The following is a 15,379-nucleotide window of genomic DNA, read 5'->3' as shown; positions in this document are numbered from 1 at the left end:
AAATTACTCAGGATAATAAAAAGCAAATCAGACTGCAATGAGATCCAAAGGAATCTCCCAGAATTTGGTGAATGGGCAATAAAACAGCAAATGAAGTTGAATGTAAGTAATAATAATCGCAGCCATGACTTACCCAAAGGCCCCAAGGTTGCTGTGGCGGAGGCACAGGCCCACTGGCAGGGACGTGCATTGCTTTGCGCACCCTGCAAGTGAGCCTCTGAAACAAAGATCACTGAGGCGTGTGTTGTTCCTGGCGGGCGGGGGGAGGAGTAGGTGTCACCAATGCCTTGGAAAGAGACAGTGTATGTGCATTCAGCCTCTTTCCTCCCCAGCACTGCTGCAGAAAGTTTCCCACCCTCCCACCCTATGCAGCATGTTGTGGTTATTCATCAAATAATTTGTTGAATTTTTTCATTTGTTTAATTTGTCATAGCTGGCAATTCAGAATGGAAGGATCCTTTGGGGGAGAGACTGGTCTGCGAATGAGTTTCTCCCATTCTAGGGGTCTCCATAAGAGATGGCACGTATGTGAGCAGGGTGCCAACACAGTTGGGAAGGCAAGCTCGCATAGCTAAGTGGTTTCGGAAGCCAGACAGAGGCTTATGCCCATTGGATTCCCGTCAAGCCATCCATCCAGGAGAGTTTCAGATGACAAGGGGAACCATGCTCTAGGCCAGGGGTAGTCAAACTGCGGCCCTCCAGATGTCCATGAACTACAATTCCCAGAAGCCCCTGCCAGCATTTGCTGGCAGGGGCTTCTGGGAATTGTAGTTCATGGACATCTGGAGGGCCGCAGTTTGACTACCCCTGCTCTAGGCTGATGCCTAGGCGGGAGCCCCAAGGTGCCATCTGGGACAATGATTATTACAGTCGGCTGACCATATTAGTTGTATTCCTCCTTGTGCCGTGCCAATGCTCCAGTGGCCTATTTTATTCCAAAGCTCAATGGTGTCGAATCTTCCTTTAGCAGGCCGAAACATGCCTTCCTGCTAGACAATTTAAAAATGATGCACACCTGACAAAGTTTAGGTTTCTCAAATAGACCATATGATATCTGGTCTGATAATGTATAACCAAGGAAGAAAACCTAATGTCATGACAGATACTGCAACAGAAAATGCAACTCTATATGCAGAGCAATAAAAATCCCACAAATTCTATGTGATTATTTTTAAAAGAATCAAAACTGGAACATCAAACTTTCTTTGGACTTAGTCTTTAAAACCTAACCAATATAAAAATAGCATGTGTGTTTCTGCAACAACATGTCCAACTTTCAAACAAAAATACTAAGTCCTACTCTACTACAGGTAGACATACACACATGAAACAAAGTTATGAAAGTATTAAATGACAACTTCGTATGAATGCAAATATGTTCACACCTTCTAAAAATTAAAGTGCTAAGAGTTTTTGAGCAGTTTTTAAAGAAGCATGCTCACTTCTATCTCATATATTATTACAGAATTCCAGTCTGCAACAATCCAGTCACTAACTTCCATTTTTAAAAATCTGATATTTATTTTATTCTTCCCCAAACCCCCCACAACCCTTCAACAATTTGGCTTTTTAAAGATTTTATTACCTTCACTCTTGTCCTTCTTGTGGTTTTTTTTGGGGGGGGGGGGAGCACAATCCTTCTGTTCTAACCAGTACTGCAATAATCTTTAAACATCTATTTAAAAGGTTGTATTTTTATATTGTCAGGTACACTGTTGGCAATCTAGATAATGCATATATTAAAATAGCATGTATACCCCCTCTATTATATATCATATTTTAAGTGATATTTTAAGTGATGTAAAGACATTTGGTATAAACAACAAATTTCACAAGTCCTAATAAATGCTTATTTGAATGACTCACAGACATGTAGTAGCCATAGTGCTCCACCAGATGGCATTCTATATAATACTGTCCAGTGAATTATCAACTTTTTTCAAAATGCAAGTTTTAAAAGGTAAATTTAAATAAACACCAAAGAATAGCATGAAGAATTATTTCTTTCAAATCTAGATAAAATAACTAAATGCTGAATTCACAGTTGTTTACTAAGCCTCTTTGCATAGGTATGGATTTCAGAAACACAGAATATTTTAGTACCTGTTTAAAAAGAAATTATAGAATCATAAAATCATAAAATAATAGAGTTGGAAGGGATCTCATGGGTCATCTAGTCCAACCCCTTACACTATGCAGGACACTCACATCCCAATCGCTCATCTACTGTAACCTGCCACCACTTTGCCTTCACAGAATCAGCCTCTCCGTCAGATGGCTATCTAGCCCCTGTTTAAAAATTTCCAAAGATGGAAAACCGAGGAAGCCTGTTCCACTGAGAAACCACTCTAACTGTCAGGAACTTCTTCCAGATGTTTAGGTGGAATTTCTTTTGAATTAATTTCATCCCATTCGTTCTGGTCTGTCCCTCTGAGGCAAGAGAGAACAATTCTGCTCCATCCTCTATATCGCACCCTTTTAAATACTTGAAGATGGCTATCAGATCCCCTCTCTGTCGTCTCCTCTCCAGGCTAAACAGACCAAGCTCCCCCAACCTTTCTTCATACGTCTTAGTCTCCAAACCCCTCACCATCTTTGTTGCCCTCCTCTGGACACGTTCTAGTTTGTCAACATCCCTCTTCAATTGGGGTGACCAAAACTGAACACAGTACTCCAAGTGAGGCCGAACCAGAGCAGAGTAAAGCGGTACCATCACTTCCTGTGATCTGGACACGATACTCCGTTTGATACAGCCCAAAATCCCATTTGCCTTTTTAGCCACTGAGTCACACTGCTGACTTATGTTCAAGGTATGGTGAACTAAGACTCCTAGATCTTTTTCACATATGCTACTGCCAAGACAAGTCTCCCCCATCTTATATTGGCGTATTTGGTTTTTCCTACCTAAATGCAGAACATTACATTTGTCCCTATTGAACTTCATTTTATTCAGTTTAGCCCACTTCTTGAGCCTATCAAGATCATCCTGTATTCTGTTGCTGTCTTCAGTTGTGTTTGCTACCCCTCCCAGTTTAGTATCATCTGCAAATTTAATAAGTATTCCCTTTAATCCCTCATCCAAATCCTTTATAAATATGTTGAACAACACAGGCTCCAGGACAGATCCTTGGGGTACTCCACTTGTCACTCTTTTTCAAGAAGATGCTGAACCATTAACAAGTACCCTCTGGGTACGATTTGTCAACCAGTTATTGATCCGCCTGCAACTTGTCAACAAGAATATCACATGGAACCTTATCAAAAGCTTTACTGAAATGCAGATAAACTATGTCCATGGCATTCTCCTGATCCAGCAAGGTAGTCACTTTCTCAAAAAAAAGAGATAAGGCTGGTCTGACACAACTTGTTCTTGCAAAACCCATGCTGAGTCTTAGAAATCACAGCTCTCAGTTCCAGCTGCTCAAGGACCGAGTGTTTGATTATTTGTTCCAAAATTTTGACAGCTACAGATGTCAAGCTGATGGGTCAATAATTACCCAGATCCTCCTTTTTCCCTTTCTTGAAGATGGGGACAACATTTGCTCACCTCAAATTGTCTGGCACCTCACCTGTTCTCCAAGAAGTGTCAAAAATAATGGACAGAGCAGAGATGACATCTGCAAGTCCTTTTAGTTCCCTTGGATCCAGTTCATCTGGCCCAGAAGACTTTGTTTCATTTAAAGAAACTAGGTGTTTGTGGACTGCTCCAACAGTGATCCTAGGCCACCATTCCCGTCCCCTGTGTTGTGTTACATTTTTGCCACATTGATCACTATTTCTATCACAAGAGAAGACCGAGGAGAAATAGGAGTTAAACAGTTCAGCCCTCTTCACCATTTGTTATAATTTCACTTTCTTGTCCTCGCAGTGGTCCTATGGTGTCCCTATTTTTTTTTGCTTGAAATAACTAAAGAAGCCCTTTTTTTGTTAAGTTTAGCATTTCTTGCTCATATTGAACATTAGCTTTTCTAACACTCCCCCTACAATTATTGATTATTTGTTTATACTCATCCTTGGTAATAAGGCCTTCCTTCCATTTCCAAAATGACTCTTTTTTTATTCCTCAAATCTTTTGACAACTGCTTATGGAGCCAACTTGGCTTCCTTAGGCTCCTTCCATATTTTCTTCTCAAGGGAATTGTTTGTGATTGAGCCTTCAGTATTTCACTTTTAAGAAACTACCAGCCCTCTTGGACTCCCATCTCTTTAAGTCTTTCTGACCACGGGACTCTACACAACATACCTTTAAGTCTGTGAAAATCAGCTTTCCTGAAATCCAGTCTATATGTACAACTACATAAAGGTTTTCTCTTTCCCACGATTGAAAATTCCAAAAGCACATGGTCACTGCTACCAAGTGTGTCCACTAATTCCACCTCATCTACCAGTTCTTCCCTATTGATGAGAATCAAGTCTAAAATAGCAGAGCCCCTGGTTCCCCTCTCTACTTTCTGGGAAATGAAACTGCCGGCAAGACAAGTTAAGAATTTAGCGGAGTTTGCATTTTTAGCAGGTCTTCCAACAGATATCTGAGTAATTGTAGTCCCCATGACCACTGTTTCCATTTTTGAAAATTGTGTACTTTGGTCTAGCAGTATCTCATTCAAGACCTCTGACTGGCTTGGTGGTCTATAGCACACACCCACAATAATACCACTCTAGTTTCCTACTCCTTTTATATTTACCCAAATATACTCAAGTGAACTTTCATGCTCGAGTACCTGTATTTCTTCACAAGTATAAAGATTCCTAACATATATGGCTATACCACCACCCCCCTTCTTTTCTTGTCTGTCCCTTCTGAATAGATTATACCACTCAATTTTAGTATTCCAATTGTGAGTATTATCCCACCAAGTTTCTGTGATTCCTATTAGGTCATAGACCCCTTCCTCTATTAAGACTACTAGTTCCTCCTGCTTGTTTCCCATACTCTGTGCATTAGTGTAGAGACATCGTAATCCATCCTTTGTGTGCCTCATGATTTTGGTTTTTGAACTTCCTTGTAAGCTAGTAGTTCCCTGCTTATGTAAATTCCCTGTAGATTTGAGATCTTCTCATGTTCAGATCTTGCCATCACACCAAGTTCTGAATTTACGTCTCACTCCCCCTTTGTGTCTAGTTTAAAGCCCTCTTCACCAGGTGTGCAAGGGTTCTCCCAAAAATACTTTTTCCATCCCTTGTGAGGTGGCACACCGTCTCCTGATACTAGCCCCTCATATTGACATCGTTGACCATGATCCAGAAATCCAAATTGTTCCCGTCGACACCATAGACGTAGCCAGTCATTTACTTGCATAATTTTTCTCTCTCTTCCTATGCCTTGGCCACTTACGGGAAAGATTGTTGAAAACATAACCTGTGCTCCCAGGTCCTTTACCTTTTCCCCCAGATCCACAAAGTCTTTTTTAAATTTTACATGTTCTGCTGGGCATTATTATTTGTTCCTACATGGATGAGAAGGAAGAGGAAGAGATAATGATCTGTAGGCTTGATGATCCTGTCCAGCCGTTCTGTCACATCCTTGATGCGTGCACCAGGTAGGCAGCAGTCCTCTTGAGACAACAAGTCTGGTCTACACACTTCGGCCTCTACACCTCTTAGCAAAGAATATCCAATTACCAGTACCCGTTTCTTCATACCCTTGGGAGCAGAACTAAAACCCTTTCTTGTGGGAGACTGTGAAGTGTTTCCTGAGCTTTGTGGGGTCGGCGGGGGAGAAGACCTGTGGGGGACTGTTGACTTATTTCCTGGTCTACGTTGGGGCTTGTTCCTGGGTTCCTGAATCAACCTCTTCAGGCAGACCTTGGAACCGATTGCTGAGCATCAGTGGGTCAGACCTTCTCCTTAGAGAGACAGTTTGATGTAGTGGTTAGGAGTGCGGACTTCTAATCTGGCATGCCGGGTTCAATTCTGCACTCCCCCACATGCAACCAGCTGGGTTGGGCTCGCCACGGCATTGATAAAGCTATTCTGACCGAGCAGTAATATCAGGGCTCTCTCAGCCTCACCCACCCCACAGGGTGTCTGTTGTGGGGAGAGAAAAGGGAAGGCAACTGTAAGCCTCTTTGAGCCTCCTTTGGGTAGGGAAAAGCGGCATATAAGAACCAACTCTTCTTCTTCTATTCCTATGTGTAACATTCTTCCAATTATTACCCTCCTGTATTAGATGCTCCTGATTTTGTATTGATAGATTTTCCTCCTGCTGCAGTGTAATCAATCGTTTCTCTAATCCCCGAACCTTCTCCTCCACCAGAGCCACTAATTTACACTTGCTGCATATGTAATAATTGTCCCCCTGAGGTAAAAAGACAAATATTCCGCAGATGGTACATGTTACTACGCAACCTTCTTCATTCTTCATGCCATCTTGATCCATCTGAACAGCTCCACAAACAGTCCTACACTTCACCGAAACCTTCGGCTTAATCCTCAGGCAAAAAGCCAACAGCCAAGAGTCCTTTAGCTCTTGCTCTTGGCTCCTTACAGAGTATTATGGATTAATTCAGTCCCCAAGAGTCTTTTGGGTTTTGTTTGTGTTGCGCGTGCCAAGGGTGCGCGCCTCTGACAAGCAAAAGCCTTTTATAGCACAAAAGCCTAATCAGCAGAGGGCGGAGCTAGCAGTCAGCTCCTCAGTCAGCTCCTGAGAAAATGTTCTCCTCCCAGCTCCTCCAAAGCACTGATGCTATGCTATGCTTACTAACAGCAGCTTACTATAAATGTGACAAATTATCTTACCATTTCTCATTTAGCCATTATACCATGCCTAACTAAGATCCCCTTGAAAATTGTTCTGTTTAATAACACTTAATTCATTCTATATTTAGTTGCAGAAATATTTAGAAACCATAAAACATGATATTCACATATTCTCCCACACAGTTTTAAATTAAATATTAATAATGTACTAATTCGTGCAATTTTAGTTCTTAAGAAAACATTTTTGTTCCAAATTAATTTCAAAACTGTGGTAGACAAAATACGAATCTGTTCAAGGCAACTTATGATATATTCCCATATCTACGGTATATTTACACAGATCCAGAATGTCTGAATTTTATATTCAACAAAAAAATGACAAAAAAATGATTATGTTAAAACTGCATGTTAAAACTGCTAGCCAAGAATAAAAGGCACAGACTACTCCATTTTCATTATGTTCCTCCCACAGATGACTAGCACAGCTCAAGTACATAAACATGAACAGTCTTGTTTCATTTGTGCCCTAACAGAATGAACCCAGCAGACAACCCTGAGACAAGCCCACCTGTCAGGAATTCCCCTAAAGAAGAGAACATGAAAGAAGAAAAACTTCCCTTGCTTGACAAAAAGATCAGGTTTGTTTCCTTACATACAACTGACTACTTGAACTTTAAATGCTCCCAAATGTGTGGCTAAATTTCAAATCTATTACGTTTTACCAAAATTCACTAGGATTTTAGCTATTTATATTGCAGATAGAAGCATCTATTTACTTAATACACATAAACAAATTTATGTCTGCCACTTCCTTTTCTCTTTGTTTTGGTACTCTTTTTTTATTGTAGAAGGGCACAACCCTCTGGAAAATGTTTTCGTACAAGCCTTACTGAAATCAGTGGAAGCTACACAGAAGCAAGCTATATCTGAAGTGTTTTTAAAGTATCAACATGCATTCACCTGCTGTGGATCTTTGTGGCTGCTACCTCTGATCATTATCATAGTAAGACGCGAGCTAAAAGGAAGGACAGAGTACATATCCTGTCAAGTGATGACATGCTCCCAATGTTGCTTTTATGTAGAATAGGTGTTATTTGCTTGTTTTTTTTAATGTACTTGAAGCAATCCGGCCTATATAGTATACAGGAGAAGATTTCCTTCTTTTGTGCTACAGAGCAGGCAGGCTGAACGAACCTGAACTAAGGGTTTTTATGTCTCTGCTGAACTACTACTTAGAGTAGACATCCAACAATCAGTGGGTCCAGGACATCGCACTTACCATTCAAAACCATGCATGTCTATTTAATATTAAATAAATCAATCTACAACTATGAATAGTATAACAGTTTCCACTTACTTTTCTAACAAGAATATTTACACTTTTAAAATTCAAAACAATTTGAACAATGATGATTAAATCTGAATAATGGACATATACCTTAAAATGAATTAGGTTCCAGATAAAATTGATTGCCTGCATTGTCTACCTTTGAAGAGCACAGACAGTGGATTCCACAACTTTCAGTCCATAAGATTGTAAACAATGCTTCTCTCAGCCCTTCTACTCAGCACAGATGGTATTATTTATTTTCAGCATCAATTGTTGGTATTCTGGAGAAGTACTTTAAAAGTTCTAATGACTCATGAGTGAATGTTGAACCACCACTTGGGAATCTCAACCACATGACACATCATTAGATAGCTGAAATCCATTCTTGGTGCAAACAGCTTTCCTATAACACCTCCCATTTTATCCTTCCAGATCCTCTCTTCTTCTTTCACCTGACTGTAAGTACAAATCCCAAGCTTGCCAAAACAGCAGACACTAAACCTGGGGACATCTCCCAGTATGTCCTTTAAAACCTATGTGATACCAGGTGCTTTCCCACCCCTTCCTCAAATTCCCCTCTTCTGTGAAACATTTACCGGAATGATTTCATCCCCTGCTGTAATGACACTCTACACATCTTCTTCCGCTGTTGCCCTCCCTCTTCCTCTTCCCTTTCAGCTGCCTCCTTGAGTCAAACTGTAAATGCTAAACTCTTGTGCACACAAATGATTGTGCTAAAGCCAAGTCAAAGTACAATTATTTCAAGGTTGCAGTTTTAATATACAAGAACCATCAGCGTTTATTTGTTATGAAATGTATTTGTGCATGTGAAGTATTTACATTGTGCACCTTAAATCACTGCAACATCAAATTTCATTTGTTCCCTTAATTCAGAAGAAGAGCCCATGAAGATCAGAAATATGCACTGAAGACAGGGACAGAATTCATTAGACTCTCTGTCTCTATACACAGCAAAGTTTCACAAGGTAGAACAAAGGTAAGGAAAAGATAGCTTATAAATATACAGAGGTAAGTGTTCAACTCAAAAATTTCCAACACAGCAAAAAAAAAAAGAACTTTTTATGTTTTATGTATTTTTCTTCACATCTACTGTGGTAAAAACAATATACAGTAGGTACAATTTGCACAATCATATTCATCTAAAATTTTCGTTGATGGAGTCATGCATTCTCCCCCTTCCCATCCCCTGAAGCCACACACCTTTTTTGGGATGGGGTGGGGATTTTTCATCTTGAGGTTTTCTCAGCTTTAGCATAGACAATCAGCCCTCAAAGACAGAATCAACCAACTTAGCAAAAATGGATCAGAGTTTGTGCTTGTTTTGTTTTCCCCAGAGCATCCTGACTCATGCTTCAATTGCTGGGAATACCCCCTTCAAAATATGGCTTTTCAACATGCTTGCAATAAGACAAATTACTTTAAGATAAACAAAATAAGTATGCAACACCCCCATGGAAAAAACTCAGATCTAAGTTCAGTAACATAATATTTTCTTCTAATAAACATTTTGCAGAGATAACAGAATAAACAAACTAATTGTTCCTATCTACCAGAACATAAACGTCTTTGCTTTCAAAGGAGATGATTTACATAGTTGTTACACGGCAACCAACAATAGAAATAGATGCAGAAGTCCTTCGTACAAACAAAAATAATAATCAAAGAAGAACATAATTTTAGTCTTACCTGCAATCAGATGTGTTTTTTCCATATGCCAAATGATATCAGCTGATCACCTGACTGAAGTTTTTTTTTTGGGGGGGGGAATCAGCTGACCATCTTTTCAAGCTGTCTTAAGCTTGAATACTCCAGCATTTTGTCATGTGAGTAAGGACAGAACCAGCTGTCATTGCTTCAGAAAAAAAGGGAAATGGGCCCCTCTGTTCCCACCCCCTTCCTTCTTCCTCTCCCTTTCTCATAGCCCACCCCCACCTTCTTTCCCCTATCCATTCTTGAACTTTTTATCCGTTCATTGCCCGTATGCCTGGAGTCTCCCAAGGGAAGCCAAATTCCATAACATACAAGTGTTTCCCCTGCATCTTCAGGTTTCTCGATGTGCTCCCTCCCCCCCCCCCCGGCCCGGAAATCAGAGAAAAGGAGAAAAGACACCACATTCCACAACTCTCAGTCAGCCCTGGCAAGCTATGAGGCATTTTTAGTCACACAGTACAAAATGCATTAGTCAGAGCTGAAAGACCACACACTTTGTACCACTACCATGCGCTCAGAGAGAGGTTTCAGCTAAACTATATGGTGGGGGTGGGGAGAAGTCCTGTTTGCCCTTGTTATTTTACCTACACTTTCCTGTAGAGGAATATATATAATATATATATATATTATATGAAAAGAAAAAGACAAGCTGCAGTCTTCTATACATGCATCTGCTTAATGTTGAAAAGCCTTCCCACTTGGATAGCACATTCTTGACATAAACACCACCCACTCCCCAAAATGTATTGTTCTGAAGACTGCAAGAAATTATCTAAATCAGAACTTCTATCTCCCTGATGATTTATTCTTCAGAAAGAGAAAACAAAAGTGGAAGTAATACTACATGGTTCAGATACTCCTAACCACATGTACTTTTAAAGTCCTTTCCTTTTTCTTCTGTTCCAATTCTTTTCCTTAACATTTCTGCATTTAAACTTGTCCATTAAATTTTTCCCATGCTTTTTATTGTTACTTCTCCTCTGTATATAAGCAGAAACACTGATCAGAATTCGATGTCGAAAAAAAGAGGAAGCATTCCTAATCCAAATGATCTAATCGTTCATCCATCTGCTCATTGCTTTGCCCCCTCCCCTTCAATTCCCTTATCTGTTGCCTGAAGGCAATATAGCACTACACATACCAGTTTAAGAGGAAATGCCACTTTCAAAATCACACTCTTTGGAGAGAAATGCAGCACATGTTCTTGTCCATTTACAGAAATACCAAACACACTTGAGTCTTGAAATTCCCTCTCTGCTCAGGGATTATCCATAATGGACTCTGATACTGACTTCTCACAAAGAGAAGGGGAAATACCCTTCAACTAGCTGAGCTGGATTCCCCCCCCCCCTGAACATTTCAACCACAGGAACCTGGCATAATATATAACAAAATTGACATTTTTATTTCTGTGTGCTCATTCCAACACAGGTGTTCTATGCAAACTCTGTCATACACTGTAAAAGAATAAGAATAAAGATTTCTAACATTTCTTTATCATAATTAGTATATTGAGCTGAACCCAAGATGATAAACAATCATACTTTCCTCGTTTTGAAGCATGTACACTTCATGAAGCAAGAGAAATAAGTTTGGTAAAATGCTCAGAAACACAGACTGTAGTAATTTGGCTATTTATTGGACTTATCAAAGCAGGATGTCTTTATTTTCATAGTACAGTTGAAATAAAATGAAAGAGAAGTGATAGGAAGAATTTTATTCTCTAGGAAATGCTAACAACCAACATCTTTATTGCTTCCAGAACCAATCGTAGTTGCTGCTTTCAGCAACTGAAAGCTATTGGAGAACTAGCCCTGGGACTGAACAATGCTGCCATTATAACAAAAGCAGCACAATGAATAATTCATGACTTGAGGAAGTACCCTAGCATTAAAAGCCAATAGATAAAACAGATCCGTCACTCCCCAATTCCTCTAAATATTTCAGTACTACTCTGAAGTCATACAAATAACATTGATGGGTAAACACTTTAGTCAAGCTTCTTTGTACGATGCTAGAATTCATGAAGTAATATTAAAATACTGGAATGTACATTTTTAAAGCAAATTATACTATATTTCTCATGGCATTGCAAAAATCTCATACTCAATACAGTACTTTGTCCATCTACATTTTGTTTCTTCTATTTCAGTACCCAAAATAAGTGTATTTTTAAAAAACAATAACATATAGTTTTAATTAAGTTTATAAAGCACCACAACCAGATGTGTTGTAGGATATAACTCTAATACTACAATGCATTATTAGAAAGGGGCCAGGTTACCACATCTGCAGACAGGAAGACTGAAGAATGCACAGTTGTAGCTGGCTAGTGACCATGGAAGAAACCCATGGCCATCCTTTGTCTTAGTCTCCTAGCTTTACATCTGACCTCCCTGTACAAACAAGAGGAAACTGAAGCAAATTTTACCTTCACAGCTTCCAAGTACCTGCTGCCAGGCTAAAGACAATTGAGAGAAAAGTTTTCCTATGCCTTTGGGACCTTAAGATCAAGCAGCCTCACAGAACAGGTGACAAAATGGCACAGTCTTGTGGCTTACCTTTAATACAGACCACACAGGCCTACTCAAATACCTGCTTGAAAGGGGCACACACTATGGTGGGCCATATACTCAATTTAAAAACAATACAGAACAACAGGGAACATACACGCACAAAAAAGACAACAGTAAGAAAAGAATATTTATTTATTTAGATTTTTATACCGCCCTTCCCTACAGCTCTGGGCGGTTTACATAAAACATTTTGAAACATTTACATAGAACACTCTCAAAATCAATATAACAATAACCATAACATACCAACTAGAACAGTATTTTAACAATAACTTTGACACTCCCTCAGTAGGTTTGGTCCCTCAGTCTGGGCGGGGACCTGTAGATGTTATGGGTCAGTTGGCCTCACCAAATGCCCAGTGGAAGAGCTCCCTTTTGCAGGCCCTGCGGAATTGTGGAAGTTTTGGCAGGGCCCTGATCTCTTCGTGGAGATCATTCCACCAGGTGGGGGCCAGGAATGAAAAGGCCTGGCCCTTGTTGAGGTTCGACGTGCCTCTATAGGGCCAGGGATCCACAGCCTGTTGGAAGTGGCAGAGCGTAGAGATCTTCTGGGGGTATAGGCAGGGAGGCGGTCTCTCAAATACACTGGGCCCAGACCATGTATGGTAACATACCTGGCAGAGTATCATTGTAACAACTTTTCAACACGTTATCTATGAGAATACCATTTTGGTTCAGATCAAATATTTGGGACATCTGTCTTCCTTGAAGGCCACTCCGGGCTGCTGCAGGTGTATTGCAGCAAGCTGCATACTCTGCTGCTTTCTGTGTCCCCACGGGGGACACATTTTGGCGGCGGACCCAGTCCGCAATCCCACCTTCCTGCAATCCCACCTTCCTGCAAAAAAAAAAGAAAAAAAGAAAAGAAAAAAACAAAACCATTCAGCCCCGCAGTGCCACGGAGCTGATCAGAACATTTTTCATCCCCTCCGGGCCTCCATAGGATGGGGAGAAGCAGGGCTTGTAAGGCCCAGCATTTCTGTGTCCACACGAGCCTCTCCTGAGCTAGGCCCCATTGGCCCCTGTAGCAAGAATGGGAACATGGATAGCCCCCACTGCACATGCAGTATTGGCTTCATGCTCCACAGCAACCCTCAGCTCTTGTCTCACATTCATATACTGATATAAATCACAGCTTCCACATTACATTGTATTTATAAAGTGAAATTTGTAAATGCTCTGTTCAGTCAACATCATTATCCATTTTACAAAACACACACACCAGAAGCCTGCAAATTCATCTTGAATTTTGGTTATCAGAAGGAAAGTTATAATCCACAAAGGGGAATCTGTGCAGTTACATGTTTGCTACATATTTCCTAGGTGTTTTTTTTTTCTCAGTGGTATATTAAGGGCTGTTACATAATCACAGGGGAAATGTGTTCCCATTAGGGTTTAACAAATGTTCATGAAATTCAACATATTCAATGCTGCCAAAAATATCCATGTTACCAGAAATATCCATATTGTTTATGTTATTTTGTTGTTGCCAGGTGCTTTTGGCTGCTGTTTTTTAGCCCTTTTCCCTTCTTTCTTCTTTAAGCTTCATTTGCTCAGTGTTCAGTAAATCCAGTTTTCTCTGGCAACCCAAGTGATTCTCTTTATTGACATTTGTAATGATGTAGCATTATGATGTAATTAGCAAAACCATATAATTTGCCATAGCTAACCAGATTAATCAGCAGTTTGGGCAAATGATCCATGTAGAGTATGGACTGAAAGGAAGGAGGATGAAGAAAGTAAATTTGGAAATTTGGAAATACCAGCACTGGAAAAATAGCAAGAGGTTTGCAAACAAATGACAAAAATTGTCTAAAACAACAGAGATTTAAAACACTTAAAAATACAAAGAAAATTGTTTTTGCGCAGTCCCATTCCCCCTTTCTACTATATGACTCTGCAGTCATCACTGCAATATGCAGAGAGAATTCACATGGTCTGAAAACATCCAGAAAATATACAACCAGGAGCTGTACCAGGAATATTTACCATATTTTTACATGGATGCTTCTTGTACTACAGTGATCATTATAGAAACATGCAGCAGACCAAGAGGGGGGTCTAAAGCTTTAGGATGTTACCCAAAATACTCATAAACACACTATTTGCATATGTATTATACACTTGATTGTATACAGAGACTGGGAATATAGTCACCAACTCAACTGAAGAGAAATGGATGCGGCTTGAGGTGTTTACTTTAATAGAACTATGTTTCCCAACCATATTCTGTATGATCGCACCCCTTCTGGGGCTTCTCAAAGCCTGAAGAATGTTTCAGGGGTTTCTCAACAATAAAAAAGTTGGAAAAGGGTGCTCTAACTAGTCTATCCCAGCAACTACTCCTCCCCCCTTGCCTATATCTAAGACTTCAGGAAAATTGTTTCAATTTATTTGATGAGGTGTGCTTGCATATGAAAGCTTATACTCAAAATTAAACTTTCTTGCTCTTAAAGGTACCACTAGACTCAAAACTTCCACACTTCAGATGTTTGCTGTGCAAAACACCACTGCTTCCTGCAACATTCATAGCATGTTTCATTGCATTTCATCTTTGCTAGTTTGTATAAAATCCTCCAGTACTCCATTTTCAATGATCCTTGCTGTGTTACCAATCTTGCCTTTAAAAGAAAATACTTTGTAACCATAGCAATACTTTCCCACCCTAATATTATTTCTCACTGGCTTGTTCTTGGTTTTTACACTTAGCAACCACAGCTGTCCTTGTTCCAAACTGCCAATATGTTCAACCTTTTCTTGGCAGTTCTTCAACAAAATGATTGTTATCTATAAACACTATGTACCTCACTCCATACTTTCAAACATACCTAAAAAGCAACATATATCCCCATCAAAAAATGACAACGGTGATATACAACTGATGTTTTGTAGTCCATTTTGTGTCAATGTTTACATGAAACTTTTTCCATAGCGAAGTGGCTTCCTGCAGGTTTGTCCCCCATCATTTGAGATAGATAATACATACTGAAATTTGCTAATCAATACACTATTACACCAGCAGCATAATCAGGTAATACAAGGT

At 39.8% G+C, this 15,379-nt stretch overlaps 2 long non-coding RNA genes across 5 annotated transcripts in view; one reads left to right on the top strand and one right to left on the bottom strand.

Moving 5' to 3' along the window:
• The window catches only part of LOC143839993 (uncharacterized), a 60,237-nt gene that overhangs the window by 3,698 nt on the left and 41,160 nt on the right, over positions 1 to 15,379 (top strand). Inside the window, exons 2-3 of the long non-coding RNA XR_013231957.1 lie at positions 7,233 to 7,337; positions 8,924 to 9,026. This is a non-coding gene — a long non-coding RNA (uncharacterized LOC143839993). The remainder of the gene's footprint in view (positions 1 to 7,232; positions 7,338 to 8,923; positions 9,027 to 15,379) is intronic.
• LOC143839994 (uncharacterized) overlaps positions 1 to 15,379 on the bottom strand; it is a 203,564-nt gene that overhangs the window by 160,058 nt on the left and 28,127 nt on the right. The window lies entirely within an intron of this gene.

The sequence above is a fragment of the Paroedura picta genome, chromosome 6 (genome assembly GCF_049243985.1).
Source record: "Paroedura picta isolate Pp20150507F chromosome 6, Ppicta_v3.0, whole genome shotgun sequence".
NCBI lineage: Eukaryota > Metazoa > Chordata > Lepidosauria > Squamata > Gekkonidae > Paroedura > Paroedura picta.
This window is presented reverse-complemented; position numbering and strand designations above follow the sequence as displayed.